At 37.1% G+C, this 18,542-nt stretch overlaps 1 protein-coding gene across 7 annotated transcripts in view; it reads left to right on the forward strand.

Moving 5' to 3' along the window:
* Nucleotides 1–18,542, forward strand: part of LOC101736018 (syntaxin-binding protein 5) — a 235,842-nt gene that overhangs the window by 29,781 nt on the left and 187,519 nt on the right. The window lies entirely within an intron of this gene.

Below are 18,542 nucleotides of genomic sequence, written 5' to 3' on the forward strand. Positions count from 1 at the left end.
TGTAAATTATTTTGCGAAGAATAACATTTTATAGTTTTAGGACTTTTAAGAGAACCGGCTGCTTTATACCCTCACGTTACAGTTAATCAGGGGTGGCACTGAACCGCTTAGTAAATTGATTGGAAGTTAGAAATACTGAAACAAATTCTATTGAACAGAAACAGTTTACGAGTCCGATGAATTAACTCCGCGGGGCGTACACGCCGGCTCGGCTCGGCGCAAGTTTTGTAATATTCTCTGAAATAACTTTTGCTGACAATAAAATTCCTTTTGCAAATTTCAGGTACGACTGATTTAAAATGAAAATACTCTCTTATTAGCATTTCGTAATCACAATTTTGTTTCTTTGTACACAATTTAATTAAAAATCGTTCGTATTCTTTTCGATATGTCAAGTAAAGGTGTCGAATCTACATCACTACATAGTATAAAACAAAGTCGCTTTCTCTGTCCCTATATCCCTATGTATGCTTAAATCTTTAAAACCACACAACGGATTTTGTTGCGGTTTTTTTTAATAGATAGTGATTGAAGAGGAAGGTTTATATGTATAATAACATCCATTAAATAGTGGAGAAATCAATAATAAATTACAGTTTCCGAAGCGAAGCGAGGGCGGTCGCTAGTATTATTATAAACTGAGCGAAAAGTGGTCAGTCAAGTGAACACAGTCGGTGTTTCGGCGAGATGTGTTCAGAAATGCTCTTTAGTTTTATAATAATGGGTTTGTATAACAGAATGAATAAGCCGCCGACAAAAGTAATTCAGAGCACACTCTTTTAATGAAATTTAGTTCTAAGAACTAGGCTTATCGAATATTTTGTAATTAGATATCTATGTACATATTACAAGAAACAGGAACGTTCCCAAAACCATAATAATACTATGCAGGACCCTGCAGTTCCTAATTACAACCAGTTAATCCTGTATCTATGATTTATTTTTGAGAATAGTGCTATGTGCTAAACCCAGAAAGAACACAATGTGTCTACCCCTTATGTCAATGCAGACATTAACGATAGTGTAGTTTACGTATAGCAATTTAAATTATTATAAAATGAACTGATTAATATTAATATGTATTAGCTACATTTTAATATAATAGCAGCATGCGAAATCTTCTCGGCCGACAAGACATTCGTATCTCAAGCGGAGTCATCAAGAGGTCGTTTAGTAAGATTTGTCCCCTGATTGCGGATTAGCTTTGTGTTAAAAGGAAACCTTTCAACATCCGGGGGCATGTTCGGAACGCCCGTAAAAAGTTTAATTGCCAAGCAACAATTGTCATATATATTTTTATAAGTTTTTTTGTTTTGGATCGAAAGTTCCTTATGGGACGATGCGGAGGGGTACACGGGAAGTAACCGGGAAAAAACGTCCGTAACGTAAGATTTTATTAGTAATGCACGCAGTGTACGACTTAACTTTGTAATAACGCACAAAAAATAACATATTTTTTTATTATTCATTGACCACGATCTCAGAGCGTCGTCTCGTTTGCGCAATACGCTAACTCCTATGCAAACAACCGTGAATGAAATGTACCACAATAAGTTCGCACGTTACCGAATGGCCGTGGGTTGTTGCGAAACCTCCAGTTTTATTTTCTTTATACCTCGAATAGAATTTTAAATACATATTTTTATAATAAGGAACTTCGTTCCTATCCGGTATCCCACGAAACCATACATCTTTTTATCTATGGTTGTCAATAATAAACTGTCAGCTACGAGATGTGCATCTTATTTTTTTCATTGTAAAATCTACTTCATCAAAAGCCAAAATATAAACAAGAAACCGTCTCCTACTAATATAAAAATCGTTATAACGTGGTGTCCTTCACGGGTCCGTGACGGATGAAGCTCTTCAATGTCTAATGACATAGGGGATCCCGATATATCGATCACGCGAAATGGTCCGCCTTAGATCGCGGCGAGCGGCGCTGAGAAATGAATGTTTCGTTGGCCAAACTACATTTCGTTATATGACGCATTTTTTGGGGTTTTTTGAATCATTGTGGCCATCGTCACGATAAAAGGTTTTTCGGTATAATCTCAAATTTTTATTATTAACATCGAAGTCGTCGTGGCCTAAAGGATAAGATGTCCAGTGCATTCGTGTTGAGCGATGCACCGGTGTTCGAATCCCAGGCATGTACCAATTTTTGTAATGAATCACGTACTCAACAAATGTTCACGATTTACTTCCACGGTGAAAGAATAATATTGTGTAATAAAAATCAAACGTTAGTGATTAGTCCAACGTTTTGTTCTTATGGTGACGGAATACTTTTGTAACTCATTCAAGTAAATATCGATGGTAAGTATTTGATGCTTCTATATACTCTCACATTATTAATTTTATTACGATCGATAAGATGCAATGCATGGAACATATAATTGAAAAAAAAACGGTAATGTTGCCATGATTTGGCGGCCACCTCAACAATGACGAACAGTAACAACAGTTTTCTCGAATGGCAAGCCTAATGGTTACTTTTAAGCTATAATACTTTAAAGTATTCGAAACATCGGTAATAACAGAAAGACAAGAACAAACACGAGAATGAAAATTAAATATAAAAGTAGTTTTGATTGAGTAACAAGTCTATCATTGCTATAGCGCTGATCTTCTGCCGGCACTGGCGGAGGAACTTGGACCCTAGCGCCGCGCTGATCAAACAATTACTGTACAAGTAACTGTGTCGAGAAGTGGTGTAGTGGTAAGTGACATGGTCACGACACAAGGGGGTCGCGGGTTCGAATCCCGCCAAGGGAAGATATTTTTATGATAAATATAAATGTATTTTCCACGGTTATGGATGTATATTAAATATATGTATGTGTATAATAAAAATCTTACATTTATGTCCGTTATCTGGTACCTGTAACACAAGTTCTTTACGAGCTTAGCACGGGACCTGTTAACGTGGCGTGAAGGTTAGTAAAAAAAAATTAACAACTTCACGACCTCATGTCTGAAATGAATAACAGTTCGACGGGTTAAATGATATTTGGTTTAAAAAAAACTTCTTCAGCTATGTGAATGTGGTAAACATAATTGAAGTTCAATTAAAAACATCCAATTGTTGATGCTAATACCAAATAAAACGGACTTTTAATTACATAGATAAATGTCGCGCATTAACCGAAATGTCGCCAATTTTATTTTTTATTGCTTAGATTGGTGGACGAGCTCACAGCCCACCTGGTGTTAAGTGATTACTGGAACCCATAGACATCTACAACATAAATGCGCCACCCACCTTGAGATATAAGTTCTAAGGTCTCAAGTATAGTTACAACGGCTGCCCCACCCTTCAAACTTAAACGCATTACTGCTTCACGGCAGAAATAGCCTTTCACCATCGATTTGATCGCGCGGGTTAGCTTAGCGAGGTAGCCCAATAAGTATATCAATATCAATAACAATGATTTTGTAAAAACTTTCATTGAACACGAAATGTTAATTATCAAACGAACAATTAACATTAATATGTTGATTTTTAGGGATTCAATATTAAATTGTACCCACTCCTAACGTGGGTTGAAGAGCTCACCCCTTAGCTAAGGGTTGAGCTAATAGACGGGTCCAATTCTCAGGCATTTTGACGGGCTTTTTACGATACTCCAAGTCATTCGTTTAATTTGCCACAATTTGCCGAAACCTTTGCTCGGAGCGCCGATGTACTTTGTGACTTGACTTTCGAAGTTTGACCGAAGTCTTGTAATGAAATAAAACTTTGTACATTTCCACTAGGGATGATAATTAAAAGGATTTCAACTTCAAACGGTAAGTTAATTGAACCGCTTAGATAAGTCAGTTGAACATAATGGAGGAGAATCTGATTTTAATGTTGTATAAAAGCGACGAACTCGCGTTACCTCGTCGTACCCGTCGCAGGCGACGAAGGGCTCGACGAGCGAACTAACCCATAGACACAGGCCACTAAGTTTCTCGCCGGATCTTCTCAGTGGGTCGCGTTTCCGATCCGCTGGTAGATTCTACGAAGCACTGCTCTTGCTAGGGCCAGTTTTAGCAACACTCCGGTTTGAGCCCCGTGAGCTCATCTACATGCTAGGGCGAAGCTGAAATAGCCCATCAAGGCTATGAGCATAGGTAGGAAAAAAAAAACTCGCGGACCCTTTCAGTATGGGCCGCTCGTCCACCCGTTCAGGCTAAGCGGTGAGGCATCTGACCACCAATCGTAATCCTTCCATTCCAACAAAAACCCAAGAATTACCTGCAGTGACTGACTTTTATCGGCGCCAAACTTAGACTTAATTACTCTTTGTATCTGTTAGTCTCATTACCGTGTTAGTTTAATCGCTCATCTACTCGTCTTCGCGCGTCGTTTATTTGGTCGAATCTTAGCTCACTCAGTAGGTATGGTTATCCGTTGCTTCATTGTTATGTGAGGCGATGGAATTTCGCAGACTCTTGTCACCTAGGCAAATGTTTCCAATACATATCAAAGGAATTTATGTTTTATCATAGGTATTGCACCGTAATGTGTAGCGCGGGTAGGTCTACCACGAGGTGGATCGACAACCTTTTGAAGGCCACGGGAATCCACTGGGAGCAGGCAGCGTAAGATCGATGATTATGGCGAGGCTTGAAAGAGGCTTATGTACAGCAGTGGACGTCTGTGGACTGAAATATAGATAGGTAGATTATTAGGTAGATAGATACAGTTAAGACGACGCATGGTTTTTTAGTAATTGTATTTCACTTAAAAGTAGTTGAGCTTTGACTCGTCTGCTAAAAACGGAAGTTAAAAACAGTCTGTTCGAAATTTTTTATCTCGTAGTGTAGCCATACGAAACACTTTGTGAAATAAAGTTTCAAGCCAACTCTGACTCTTGATATCGCATTTAGTATCGCAGGCTCACTTACAAATTCTCCTCGTCGAGTCTTGATTCTATATACAATGTCTTCCCCAAGAGTGTTGTCTGCAGTTTAACTATTTCAGATCACAGATGGCCCCGAAGTGAGCTGTTACAGCTACAGATCTGAATAAACCTTTGATTTAACACTTGAATAGCCTCAGCTGTCACGTGTGGAATTCGAATCATCAAGTTTTGGTCGTTTCACTGGAAAATAAGGTTCAGTTCGTCAGTTTCCTGATCCGATGTATTGTACAGGTCACATGACGGTTTGATCTCGTTAAGTCTTATCGTGAAACACTTCACACGAGTGTGCTTCTGCAGCGCCAGCGATAGAGGCAGAGAGCGAGGAAAGCGCCCGGGTGCGAGAAGGTCCTTCTTTGAGCATAACTCCCCTTGCACGAGTGTCCGGCTTGGCAACAGAATTAATTTATGAATATTGTAATGCGATATGGAACTATTTCATTGAATTAAATTAGGAAATTAATGTCGAAGATATAAAATAAGTAATCACTACATAATATAAAACAAAGTCGCTTTCTCTGTCCATATATCCATATGTATGCTTAAATCTTTAAAACTATGCAACGGATTTTGATACGGTTTTTTTTAATAGATAAAGTGATTGAAGAGGAAGGTTTATATGTATAATAACATCCATTAAATAGTGGAGAAATCAATAATAAATTACAGTTTCCGAAGCGAAGCGAGGGCCGGGCGGATCGCTAGTTGACAATATTTTGTCTCTGGGTTACATTCGCAGCCGCAATAAGTAAATTTTGTGAAATGTTTGGTATGCGGGGTCGATGTGTGCTTGTTCTTGTCACGTATATGTGCTTTAATGACAAAGCTCAACTTAATGGCTCGACGAGAGTAGAGCCCATCTGATATTAAGCGGCTACCAGGTTTCATATATACATACCCTAATTACCAATGCAAGCCTAGATTAGACTCCTCGTATTAAACTCCTTATATGTGTCATGCTATTTTTATTATATTCTTAAAAATTCATCTGCTATTATAATTTATTCTTTTTCTTCTGAATATAAAAATAATTTGAACGACAAAGTATTATCATGCTTTTCATAAGTCTTTTCTTTCCTAAGAGCTTTTGAAAGCACCCGTTAAAGTAACCGTAAAAAGGCAAAAATGTTGGTCGTTTTATGTTTGTTTTATTAAAGCTGGGCCCTCGCATATTTCTAACAATCTAAACGGGGGATCGTGCAGCGTATACATCTCTCGAGATGTTTTCTTATTGGAAAAGTCTAGATTTTATTTTAGATAGGCTCGGTTCTTAGGACTTTTTAATAATTGACGCTGACAAGCAAATTTTATCAAAAATTTACATAGCATATTGCGATCATAGTTATGACAGTGATTAATTAATTACCTACGTGTTTGATGCAGATCTATATCGATTCATTTTAAACACGAGGAAATTGTATCTAGTCGTTGTTTGAGGATAGGAATAATTATCGTCAATTTTTAAATTAATTATTATAATTTGTTTATTGATGTTTAAATTTTAGTACGACATGGCTTATAAATATATGTATATCGCTTACCGGCAGTTGCAGTACATGAGTTAGAACATAGGTATAATACACTTATGAGCTAGAAATCACAATCTTAAGTAACAGCCGTGTCAGCATTCAATTCAGAACGTGAGGCTGTTTCGCGATAGAAATGATCCAAAATAAGTGTGCTTAGTGTGAGTTTTTTAACGTTCTCGATAGCGTAAAAGTTAATTCAAATTGTATGCAATTGGAAAAGCGCCCCTAGTGGCAAACGTAGGCAAACGGTCAAATCCATACAAATCTAAGTTAACTTTTACGCTATCGAGAACGTTAAAAAACTCGCACTAAGCACAAAGTTCTCACAATACGCTCTGCTACTAAAATTGCTTACTGTAACGCTGTGTAACAAATATACCAATCGTTTGAGCTTTCATTTCGTTTTATTATGCTACGCAGTAGTAATTAGTTTTATGTTATTACAAACGGCAGGCCATGGCTTTACGAGTATCGCTCCGGTTCAGTATTGCAATGTTTAGAAGAAATCTACCAGTATAGTAGGAAACTATAAAATTTCATTACTGTGTTTCATTATTTTTATGTCTATTTGTTAATTATTTTTCGTAACTTAATGAGTTTCTATATAATTACACAATCAATACAGTATTAGATATGATTTCAAAATTTTCAAAATTTGGTATTTTAGTATTTTTGATACTTTTTTTTATCTTATTGCTTAGATGGGTGGACGAGATCATAGACGTCTTCAACGTAAATACCGCCGCCACCCACCTTGAGGCAAGAGTTCTAATGTCTCATTTTTAAAAGTAATGCTGCTCTACCTTTCAAACTGAAACGCATTACTGCTTCACGGCAGAAATAGGCAGGGTGGTGGTACCCGCTCATGTGGACTCACAACACGCCCTGTGAAACTAAAAATCGGTGTAAATTTACCAACATTAATTAGGAGTGGAGATTGCATAACACGATACTTGTGAGAAAATATTTATAAAGAAAAGAAAGTTCGTTCTATCCTGAACGCTTCAGATATCTTTTGATCATCAGATTTGAATAACAAACTTGTACATCCACAGAACAAAGGGAAGTAACAATAAAAACAAACAACTTTTGGTATATTTTTATTTATGGCAACACCGACAGCGGGGGAAACTTCTGTTTTGTTGAAATGTTCGTAGTTTTAATGTACGTATTTTACCACAAATACTTTTGCAGTACTTTTAGTAATCCATAAATAAAAATGAGTGTGTCATTGTGATGCAATTTGTTTATAGTTTTTGGTAGTTCAGGAAAGATGCTTGTCTATCAACGTACAAAGTGCTTGTGTAGTCTCAAATTGATGTGTTTCATACATTTAGCTATAATAATTTCACATTACCGGGGTAATTCGCATTCATTTCTTTTTATGGCGAGGAATTGATGCCTCGCCGAAACGTATGAGTTTAGCAGTGGATTTTACTTAAAACCATTTGCAATATGGCAATACTGCAATTACAACATAATTCCATTGGCCTATCGTTTTCGTAATAGTTTTCGTACTTTGGAAATTAATTATTTGCAATGGTGATTAATACAGAGTCTCTCTGAGTTCCATGTAGGCTGTCATCGTAGGCTACCCTTGCACATACACATAAATAAATAATAGTTTAAAAAAACTAACAAAATACGCTTTTATGGAAATCTAACTAGAAAATAAATTTTAATAAATATGAATTAAAAATAGTGTAAGAAAAATGCTTTTCAGGATATTATCAAAATAACCCCTCTACTCATATCTGTTCATAAAATATTTATAACTACTGATTCCATGGACCCCACGCTTTTTTTTACAATAAAATCATTTTTTCTTACACTATTTTTAATTGAAATTTATTAAGAATTATTTTCTATTTTTTAGTTGGTTTTTTTATAAAAGCGTATTTTGTTAGTTTTTTTAAACTATTTTATTATTTATTTTCAATTTTTAGTCGAATTTCAATATTTTTTTTAATATTGAATTGTCATCGGTCCTTAATAAGTATATTTCGAGGTAATCGAACGTTTTGAAGAGGGTCAAAATTATGTTCAAAGATACCGTTACATACTTAACATACATACGTCTGAAGCTAATGAAAGCGTATTAAAAACGAATTCAAATATGTATATGCTCCCGGCAGTATTGTCGCTCTGTAACCGCCCAATGAGATTCAGTCAGAGCGGAAACTAGAGGCAATTACAGAGCCCAATGTATCTCCTAGTACTCGCCTTTATTCGTCTCATTCATCGTTTGTAATTACATTGTCTGTTTTAGTTAATGCTTTGTTTTACAGTCGAAATGAAAATTACGTTGAGTAAAGTTTTATTTTATGAGGTTTCAGCGACAAGCTTAAACTCGCGTTCATTTTAATAACTTTACAACTTTCATGCTTCGCCATTATTTGAGCACAAGTGAACTCAATTCGTTATGATCATTCATTTGTACTGGTGGTAGGACCTCTTGTGAGTCCGCACGGGTAGGTACCACCACCCTGCCTATTTCTGCCGTGAAGCAGTAATGCGTTTCAGTTTAAAGGGCGGAGCAGCCGTTGTAACTATACTGAGACCTTAGAACTTATATCTCAAGGTGGGTGGCGCATATACGTTGTAGATTTCTATGGGCTCCAATAACCACTTAACACCAGGCGGGCTGTGAGTTCGTCCACCCGTCTAAGCAATAAAAATAAAAACAATGTTTCTCTCGTTTATCATCGCAGACTGGCAGAAACGGGTTCACGGTCCATCTGATATTAAGCCGTTACTGGAGCCTCTAGACACGTTCATGTAAATACCACCGTTCGGTCATTTTCAATATTGTGGCAAAAAAAGTCACGATTTCTTGAATTTACACTTTCTCTAATTTTCCATTTTGTGGCATGTTCAGAATAGAAAATGCTTCATCACAATCAAGTCAATCACTCATTTATTAATAATATTATATTATACTAGCTGTACCCGTCCGCTTCGCTGGGCATTTAAAATTAACATAATTATTTCTCACCCCCACAAATATTCTCATTATTAACGCCCTCGCAACTGGGGTAGGGAGTCCAATACTCATATAAATATTAACCCATCCATTAAGTACATGTATTTTCTACACGGATACCAAGTTTCAAGTCAATCGGATGCATGGTTCAGTAGTTATAACGGAACATCCGTAAAAACCACTGTAGATTTATATATTAGTATAAATTTATTCATTTATATTTTTCATTTTACGCATTTGATAACGCCAACACGGATGACAATTTCAATAGGAACTTTTTTTAAAAGCTTAGAAATCGTACTTCTTTTGTTTTTAATAATGTTCTAATATCCAGTTAGTTTTCCTTTATTATTGTATTGTATACTGATTAAATAAAATTGCCGAATTTCAACACGCGTTGCTGAAAAAATAGCAAACAAGTTATAATTCGAACCAGTGATACGACTGAGATTTGGGCTAGTTTTTAATGTATAATTCCTAATTTAACAGTGTTAACAGTACGAATATATAGTAAAAGGACCACGTGCCTGTTGTCATGACAACAGATTTACTGTACTTATAATTTTAAGGTAACATTAAGGTTATGAGAATTCAATCAAATAACTCGCTTTTGGCCCCAAATTTAAAATTGATCCCGTTGCCTTTGAGAACAGAATAATTGCGGAGGCTACGTATCGGTACATTCATATCTCATCCTACAATACATATAAATAAATATATTTTACTAACAATCACGCCACGTTAACTGGTCCCGTGATAAGTTCGTAAAGAACTTGTGTAACAGGTAACAGATAACGGAAATAAATGTAAGCTTTTTATTATACACATACATATATTTAATATACATCCATAACCCTGGAAAAGACATTTATATTTAATTTTATCATACAAATATCTTCCCTTGGCGGGATTCGAACCCGCGACCCCCTTGTGTAGTGACCATGTCACTGACCACTACACCAGACGGCCGTTTAATGTCAAATCAACACTTATTTGAAATGTAAACACGTTTATTTGATACGGGAAGGTATTACTGCGCTATTTGAAATGTCACTGTCTTGTGCGAAAATCGATTTAATCCATAATTATCCGTGGAGGTCGCCCGTTGGAGTGCTTATCTCGCGTCTAGTGGCTTAGCGGAGCGGTCGCGGTCATGACCTTAAAGGTACGAAGTCATATAAAGAATAATCCTTTACGATCGTTACAGCTTCTGCGACGTTTACGTATAAGCGGTGATTAAAGGAGACGGAAAATCGTGGGCCAAAAATGTAATAACTTGGAATGTAGTCTAAAAAATTTGTCATATTTTTTTTATATCTTGGAATGTAGTCTAAAAAATTTGTCATATTTTTTTATATAAGAATATAAAAAATCACCTCAATCCTTTTCCTGGGACCGGAGAAAAATGAGAAAGATAGTTTTTGTCGGTTTACCGGTGTGATCGATTTAATTAATCGATTACAGGATTATAAAAAGAAAAACATTGCACTAGGCAATGAATGCAAAGTAATTAAATGAGAGATTTATACTTGTTGTATACAAGTGCGGTATACGGCGAATTTAATTGCGATTATATACATAAATAAAGAAAAAGTCTATTATTACTTAACAAAGTAATATGATTATCGATTTCAAATCGATTAAAGTCAATTGTAATGACAGCTTTGACAATAAGCTGACATGACGCTTGTTCTTGTTCATAGATTAAACACTTAATATTTGGCGCTTGTTGGTTTTTTCTGCTCTACTCGTTTTGTATTTTCGACGCGTTTTGAGTGTGTATCTTATCTGGCTGTTTTTATTTATTTTCAACGATCACTGCTTTATTATTACGAATTCTGTTGAAATTATGGATCGCTGCGTGAATTGTGGGATAGCAATTAATCATAGCAATTCCATAGGCCGTCGACCTTTGGACAGTGTTACAGTATTATATGGTTGGACCTTTGGACAGTATTATATGGTACCTTAGCTGAATACATACTAAGATAATATTGTTCCCCTTGCACTCTTCCTGAATGACATTTTAATAATAATTGAAGGTGAATACACTAGGTATACAATACGTTGTGTTTTATTTTTTTCGACGCCTTTTAGGTAAATCCATACATGATATATATCATTGATATTCATTCATAATATGACATTTAAAAGATTATCCAATGGATATAATAAACATTTACTTATGCTTAAATAAGTTATTATTCAGCTCTTTTGTAGCGATTGTAACATAACTTTTACTAAATCTTTAATAACTCTGCTCTCAGATTGAGAAAACTTTTAAAATTTTCAGCATGGTACTGATAAATCTGAATCTACTAATTCATACTAGTTTCATCACGATACATTCGGGCCCAAAAATGTATGTAATCGTTTCAGTCTCCTTTATGTTTGTATTATATAACAGAAGCTCTATTTTTGTCTCTATTTTTGTAGAGGCAGAAATGAAGTCACGGGGCGAACAGTGAACACGCGTCGGGAGCGCTGGCTCTTGGTAGTTTAATAATCTTAGAGGCCATAATAATCAATAGTAAAGATAAAACGATATTACAAAAACAGGTTGAAAGACCTTCTGAGGAAGAGGAGATCTAAGGACCCCAGAACTTCCAATTACAAGTGATTACCAAAGTCTATGATAGACATAGAGACGTGATTGACCCCGCCCAGCTTATGACTCGACCTCATCTTAGTCTGTATAGTATAAAGATCTTCAGAGCTGCAGAAGTAGGCACGGGACCGGCCACTAACCGCGCTGGTTCACAATACGCCCCACCACAGACAAAATTATCAGCAACGACTCAATATCATTGACTTTATAATACTATTTTACTGTTTATGAGCACGAAAAGCATAAAAGCATTTTTACGGGGAGATCTATATGTTGAGACTTTATGTTCCGATTCATTCTTATTAAATTGAAAATTACATGATCAATTGTGATGAAATTTATAACTAATTTTTGCTTTTTTGTTTCAGGTAATTTTGTTGAAAGAAACGTAACTGATGTTGTACAAGTCAAATACAGGTGAGCTTTAAAAAAAGGAAAGCTGTAATAAAGATTACGGACATATATTTATATGTTCATATCCGACCGTCCGTGTCAGACTTCTTAGTGCGTTGATTTAACTGATTGTTTTTGTTGTGTGTTATTATACATGCAGCTGCATTTCTCATTATATTAAATCAACTAGTAATTTTATATCCGAGGACTTTGGAGTCTAGAGCTATCGCTTGCGACGCTATCAAAAGCCTATTGTTAAACACAATCATAGCCTCATATTTGTACTACGTTACATACTACATTAAATTGAGCTCCTGGTAGCTCCATCGCATACTCGCGTGCTATTATTATATGCCCTCAAAAAGATAAAATATTCGGAGTAACAGTCCTCTTCGTCATTCCGGACAGATTTGTTTGGGAAACAAAAAAAAAAATGTACATCACGCGAACATGTCTTTTTCAGTAATACAGACACGAAATTTCACCTGACAGATAAGTTTCCCCCGGGGCGAATTGTCGACGATCCGTGCCCGGGACAGAAAGGCCGGGATGAAAGCGGCGCGCTCGACGTTTTTTCGCTCTCATAATCCGGGAGCGATTTGTCGAAACGAAAGCACTGAGATGCTCGATAAGGTTTTACCGAAGTAGTTTAATATCAGGATATTGGTATAAAACTTTAATTTTGTTTTCAAACGATTACTTTGCTATACGCCAGGGTGAAATCTCAGATGTATTGGAACAGCGGCTGTTTTACTGTCAATGCAAGACTTCTTTGTTGCAGTGGTAGGTAAGAACAAGGCATTGCCCTTGGATTTCTACTGCTACCTTGGTCTGCCCTGCTGCCCATAGTTGTGCCATATGAATGTATGGCAGCTACGATACGGTCAGGAGTCAGCAGTTTGATAACTGCTAAATACCAATCTGGCTTGAGGTCTCACTTGCGTCTCTAAACGAAATAAATATTTCCCAAACCGTACAAAAAAAGATGTATGTCAATAATGACGTGAAAAGCACATAAAATCGAAGAAGGAACTCTTTCATTCGTAAAAGCACACCGTCATCACATATTTATGGAAAGGGTTCGATTCGGAAACCGAAAGGCCATCGTAATGAATATATAACTGATGACATGCTTGATCCCCGATCTCAGAATCGCTGTCTGCAAAATCGGAAATGTATTGATTATGCTTCATTTAGTTCTTATGAATGAATATAAGAAGTTAAAAATCGGGCATTGTGTAGCGAACAGCAAGATGGCCATATTCATTTCCTTTGCAAATTCGTTCCCTCAAATAAGGTACCTATAAACCCCTCACTGTTCATAAAAGTCCTAACATAACATTTGCATTCGATAATTGTTCGCTATAAGGAAACATTTGCCATTTCCAGTTTGGGAAGACATATTGAGTCGTAACGTCGTTATGAATGTGCCGATACGTATCTCCTGTTATTGTGGATGATTTGAAGATTTTTTTTCCCTAAGGTTTTTGGCTCGTGTTTCTTGCGGCCAAAGTATGATAGGTTGTATGTACAGATAAGTTTAAACTGAGATGATAGCTGATAGAGAGGAAAAAGCACTTGACTCCTCCCACTTAGTAGTTTTTTTCCTACCTATTTGCTAGTAGCCTAAGACGCTATTTCAGCTACAGTCGGACGGGTTCAACCTGAGAGAATTTGCTAACACTAGCCTTAACAAGAGCATTACTTCGCATAATCTACCACTGGATCGGAATCGCGACCCACTGAGAAGATCCGGCGAGAAACTCAGTAAGCTGCGTCTATGGGAAATAAATGTAAAGTGAAGTAGGAATCTAAGGTCAGATGAAATCGAAGAATTGGTGAATTGTTTTGAAAACGGTTGTGTTATTAGGAATTAGTTATTAGGTTATTAGGAATAGTACGACTGTTGGAAGCTTACTAGAATAAGAACATAAAAAGAAGTTGCTTTTGTATAGTTTAAATCACCGAGACAGCGTACAAGATGTTGAGTTTGCCGCTGTGAAGGATAGGGTAACCCAGCTAGGGTAGCCTAGTTTTACCGAGGCTTCGACGAAAGACAGACGTCTGTACATAAAGATTATTTTGTAATAAGTTGACAGGTGCAAGGACGCATTTGGACGTCGTTTAGATCGGGGCGATATTGACTTATTACAAAAAAGTAAGAAACACAAAAAATCTGATTACGAAACTGTAATGCGTTACGGTTTGTCGGGTGGAGCAGTCGTTCTATATAATACCAATGAGACTGCGATATCGTGTTCCAAGGTAATCGGTGACCTTTACCTTGTACGGTATATGAGATTTTTTATGGGCCTGCATTGAATCTTCTACCGAGAACCCTGCGCCAAGGACGCGCGTGGTGGGACTGCCGGAGCGATACACTAAATGATTCCTCTGCATTCAAGACAGAACCGATAGGAGCAACCGCAATCTAGTTAGGCGCGGGAGTAGTTGTTGGCCAAAATGACTCTTCGTTGTTCATCATGATCGGCTCGTGTTCCGGGGTTCCGGTTCATATCCCACGCGGCCAAAACCAGACGGTCAGGTCGGAACAACGCCAGCTCTGCGGCGCGTTTTTATTACAGTCAATAAAGCCGTGAAGCCGTATCTCATTACGACACGCGATTTAAATCAGGCAAGAGGTTTTACAAGCCGACCTTCGTTCATTGGCAGCCAGTTGTGGATCGTCGACTGGCAACGCCATTTGTCAGGGCCGGGCGGTCCCCAGGGGGCGCCGCGGTAACGTGTCGTGTGATTCGTATTTTGTCGATTTTATTGGAAAAACTGTTTTTCCGTGTTACGCTCATGCTATTAATCGACGTGAGCTTTGTGGATGTTTGAAATATAGCTATTGGAATTCTCTTGTTTTGAACTCGATTTTTGTTTTATATTTATTGCTGTACATGGTGGCCCATGATAGACATCTCAATGTGTCATTTCTCATCTTGAACTTCTAAGCGTTAAAGCAAAGTGGCAAAGTTATTGTATAAATCTATTTAGTACGCAACGGAAACTTCGCGTGAATCCAAATCACGATTAACCGCATCGCTTAGGATTTCATAATCAATAAAATTATAGTTCCATTGTGATTTTTAAGCTATTGCATAGCTTTTATCGCGGGCTTTGAGCGCGGCGATCGAATCAAGAAATTCCGTAACGAAAATAAAGCTTAACACCCCACTCCGCCTACCATGTAGCTGCCGTTTAACACATTCACACGTTGTGCTTGTAGTAGTGTTTGTGTGGTGTTTGTGAATAAGCGCGCGGCGTGACGTCGTACTGCATGCGCATCATGAAAAGTCTGCCCATCTCTCTCTCGCGCGGTCTAGCTTATGAGTGTGAAGGGGACAGTTAATGTTTTGCTTTTGTTAATGTTTATAAATATATCGTGGTCTTATTTTATTATTGTTTTAATATTAAATTATTATTGTCTAATTATAATTGCATAAGTTGATAAAAATGCTATGCAATAGCTTTACCGCGGCAGTCCCAGAGTGCCACACGTGTTTTTTTTTTTTTTTTTTTTTTTTTTTTTATTACCTTTGTAGGCAGACGAGCATATTATTATGGTGGCTCACCTGTCGGTGAGTGGTTACCGTCGCCCATGGACTTCAGCACCGCCAAAGCCAAGCCACTGCCTACGAAACTCTTTACGAAACACTTACGAAACGAAAGGTTTTACTCTGAACCTAGTGCTAGCTGCGGTCTTATTGAACCTATGTAGAAACATAGTTTTTTAAAGCTCGGTAAACTATGCTGGATAACGGTGCAATACAAGTCATAAATCTTTGAGATGATAACCATATGTTGTCATAAACGGTAGCATTATATCATGCATCTGTTTCTGCAGTGGACTTATGGCAGTCGTCAGCTCTGAGTCGAACGACTCCAATAATATTAAACTGGGTATTAAAATAAACTAGTGGTCCCTTGGTAGTCGAAGTTCAACTATAATTAATTGAAATTATAAGTTTGTACATTATTATGATTCTATTGTCAAAGACTATTTATTATACTTCGAGATTTCACCAAGACTACACCTTAGACAAATATTAATAAAGACAAACAATATTAATCTATTGTCAATTTGACCGCAGACTTTAAGGAATAACGAAAGTTTGACAATAAACAAATATTATGGATGCGTGTGTGTGTGTCAAATACATGGTAGTATGGGTAATGTGTTTTTTATTGATTTAATGTATTTTTTATGCATAATTTAAGAAAATATTAACATTCTGCACTCCTCCTGTATATTCTCTATAAGTGTGGGAAATTTCATGCTCCTCCGTCCGCGCAATTTCCGTAAAAAGGGGTACAAAGTTTTTGCTTCACGTATTAATATATAGATATACAGAATTCAAATAATTCATACGTCTAATTCCTTACATGAGACTGTAAAGAAAAACTTTTGTTTTTAATACATACATACGTGAAAACGTTTGTCTATTTGTTCGTGTTCTATGTGTACCCGCGTTATTTGTGCGTTCCAAATAACGTCACAGTGATAATACTCATGATAAAATTTATTACTGTCTTTTAATGACATGAAAAAGTCTTGTAAAAAGTGAACACAGAACACAACAGTGTTGTATATCAAAAGCTTAATTACACGATTCGCCCGGGCTTTTTGTAGCTTTCGCAGTAAAGAGGCGCTCCGAGGGCTTTTCACGATGAGATTAGCTATACCATCTCGATTAATGAACGTATTTTTCTGGGGAAATTATCGTTAAGCGGTTATTGAAACTTACGAGGGACAAACACGAAAGCCGTCGTTACACTTGAGACGCAAGGGTTCGAAGTCACAATTTTATTTGAGTATCGATTATCTTATCACCTCGTACAGAAATGAACAAGTTTGTACGGACATCGACACGTGCGAACTCACAATCTTATTGCTTAGATGGGCAAACGAGCTCACAGTTCACCTGGTGTTAAGTGGTCACTGGAGACCATAGACATCTACAACGTAAATGCGCCACCCACCTTGAGATATAAGTTCTGTCTCAGTATAGTTAAACGGTTACCCAACCCTGCAAACCGAAACGCATTACTGCTTCACGGCAGAAATAGGCGGGGTGGTGATACCTACCTGCGCAAACTCACAAGAGGTACTACCACCAGTAATTACGCAAATTATAGTTTTGCGAGCTTGATTTTTATTACACGATGTGATTCCTTCACCGTGGAAGTTAATCGTGAACATTTGTTAAGTATGTATTTCATTAGAAAAATTGGTACCCGCCTGCGGGATTCGAACATCGATGCATCGCTCGATACGAATGCACCGGACGTGTTATCGTTTAGGCCACGATGACTTTAATTTGCTCAATTCAATTGATAAATGACGCGATCTAAGTTTCTTCTCACGATTTTGATATAAAAATAGCCTAGGACCTCTTGTGAGTCCGCACGGGTGGGTACCACCATCCTGCATATTTCTGCCGTGAAGCAGTAATGGGTTTCAGTTTGAAGGGTGGGGCAGCCGTTGTAACTATACTTCAGACCTTAGAACTTAAATCTTAAGGTGGGTGGCGCATTTACGTTGTAGATGTCTATGGGCTTTAGTAAGCACTTAACACCAGGTGGGCTATGAACTCGTCCACCCATCTAAGCAATAAAAAAAAGTGTTCACGTGAAAATTCAACGTAAAAGTACTTTTCTCTACAGTTTATTTCGAGGATCCTGTTTGGGGACATTTCGCCAAAGGACTACATTGTGCCACGTAAAGGAGCCGAATTCACAGCGTCGTTGATGCGCTAGTAAAGCGAACGAGATTATACCATAGAGACTCACGCCGGAGTGAAATCCAGGGTTGCTATTGTACAGGACGAAATTTAATAACAATAAATAAGCATTTTATTGTTCTAGCAAAAAGGTGTAGAATCTATAGAAAATCTTCTTATAGTAAATAGGGTTGAAGCTTTTAAGATTATAAAATAGAAAAAAACCGTCCAAAATCGAAATGGATCGAAAGTGAACATTGATTTCTACAATTTCTCCCCTATTTTACATTCTAATGGTAGGTTTAATTGCGCAACCAAATAAACGCGATTTGGGTTTAGTTACACGTTGATTTGTAATAATTATTATTCAAGCTTGCGGCCTGCCTGATGAAG

Source organism: Bombyx mori, chromosome 23, assembly GCF_030269925.1.
Source record: "Bombyx mori chromosome 23, ASM3026992v2".
NCBI lineage: Eukaryota > Metazoa > Arthropoda > Insecta > Lepidoptera > Bombycidae > Bombyx > Bombyx mori.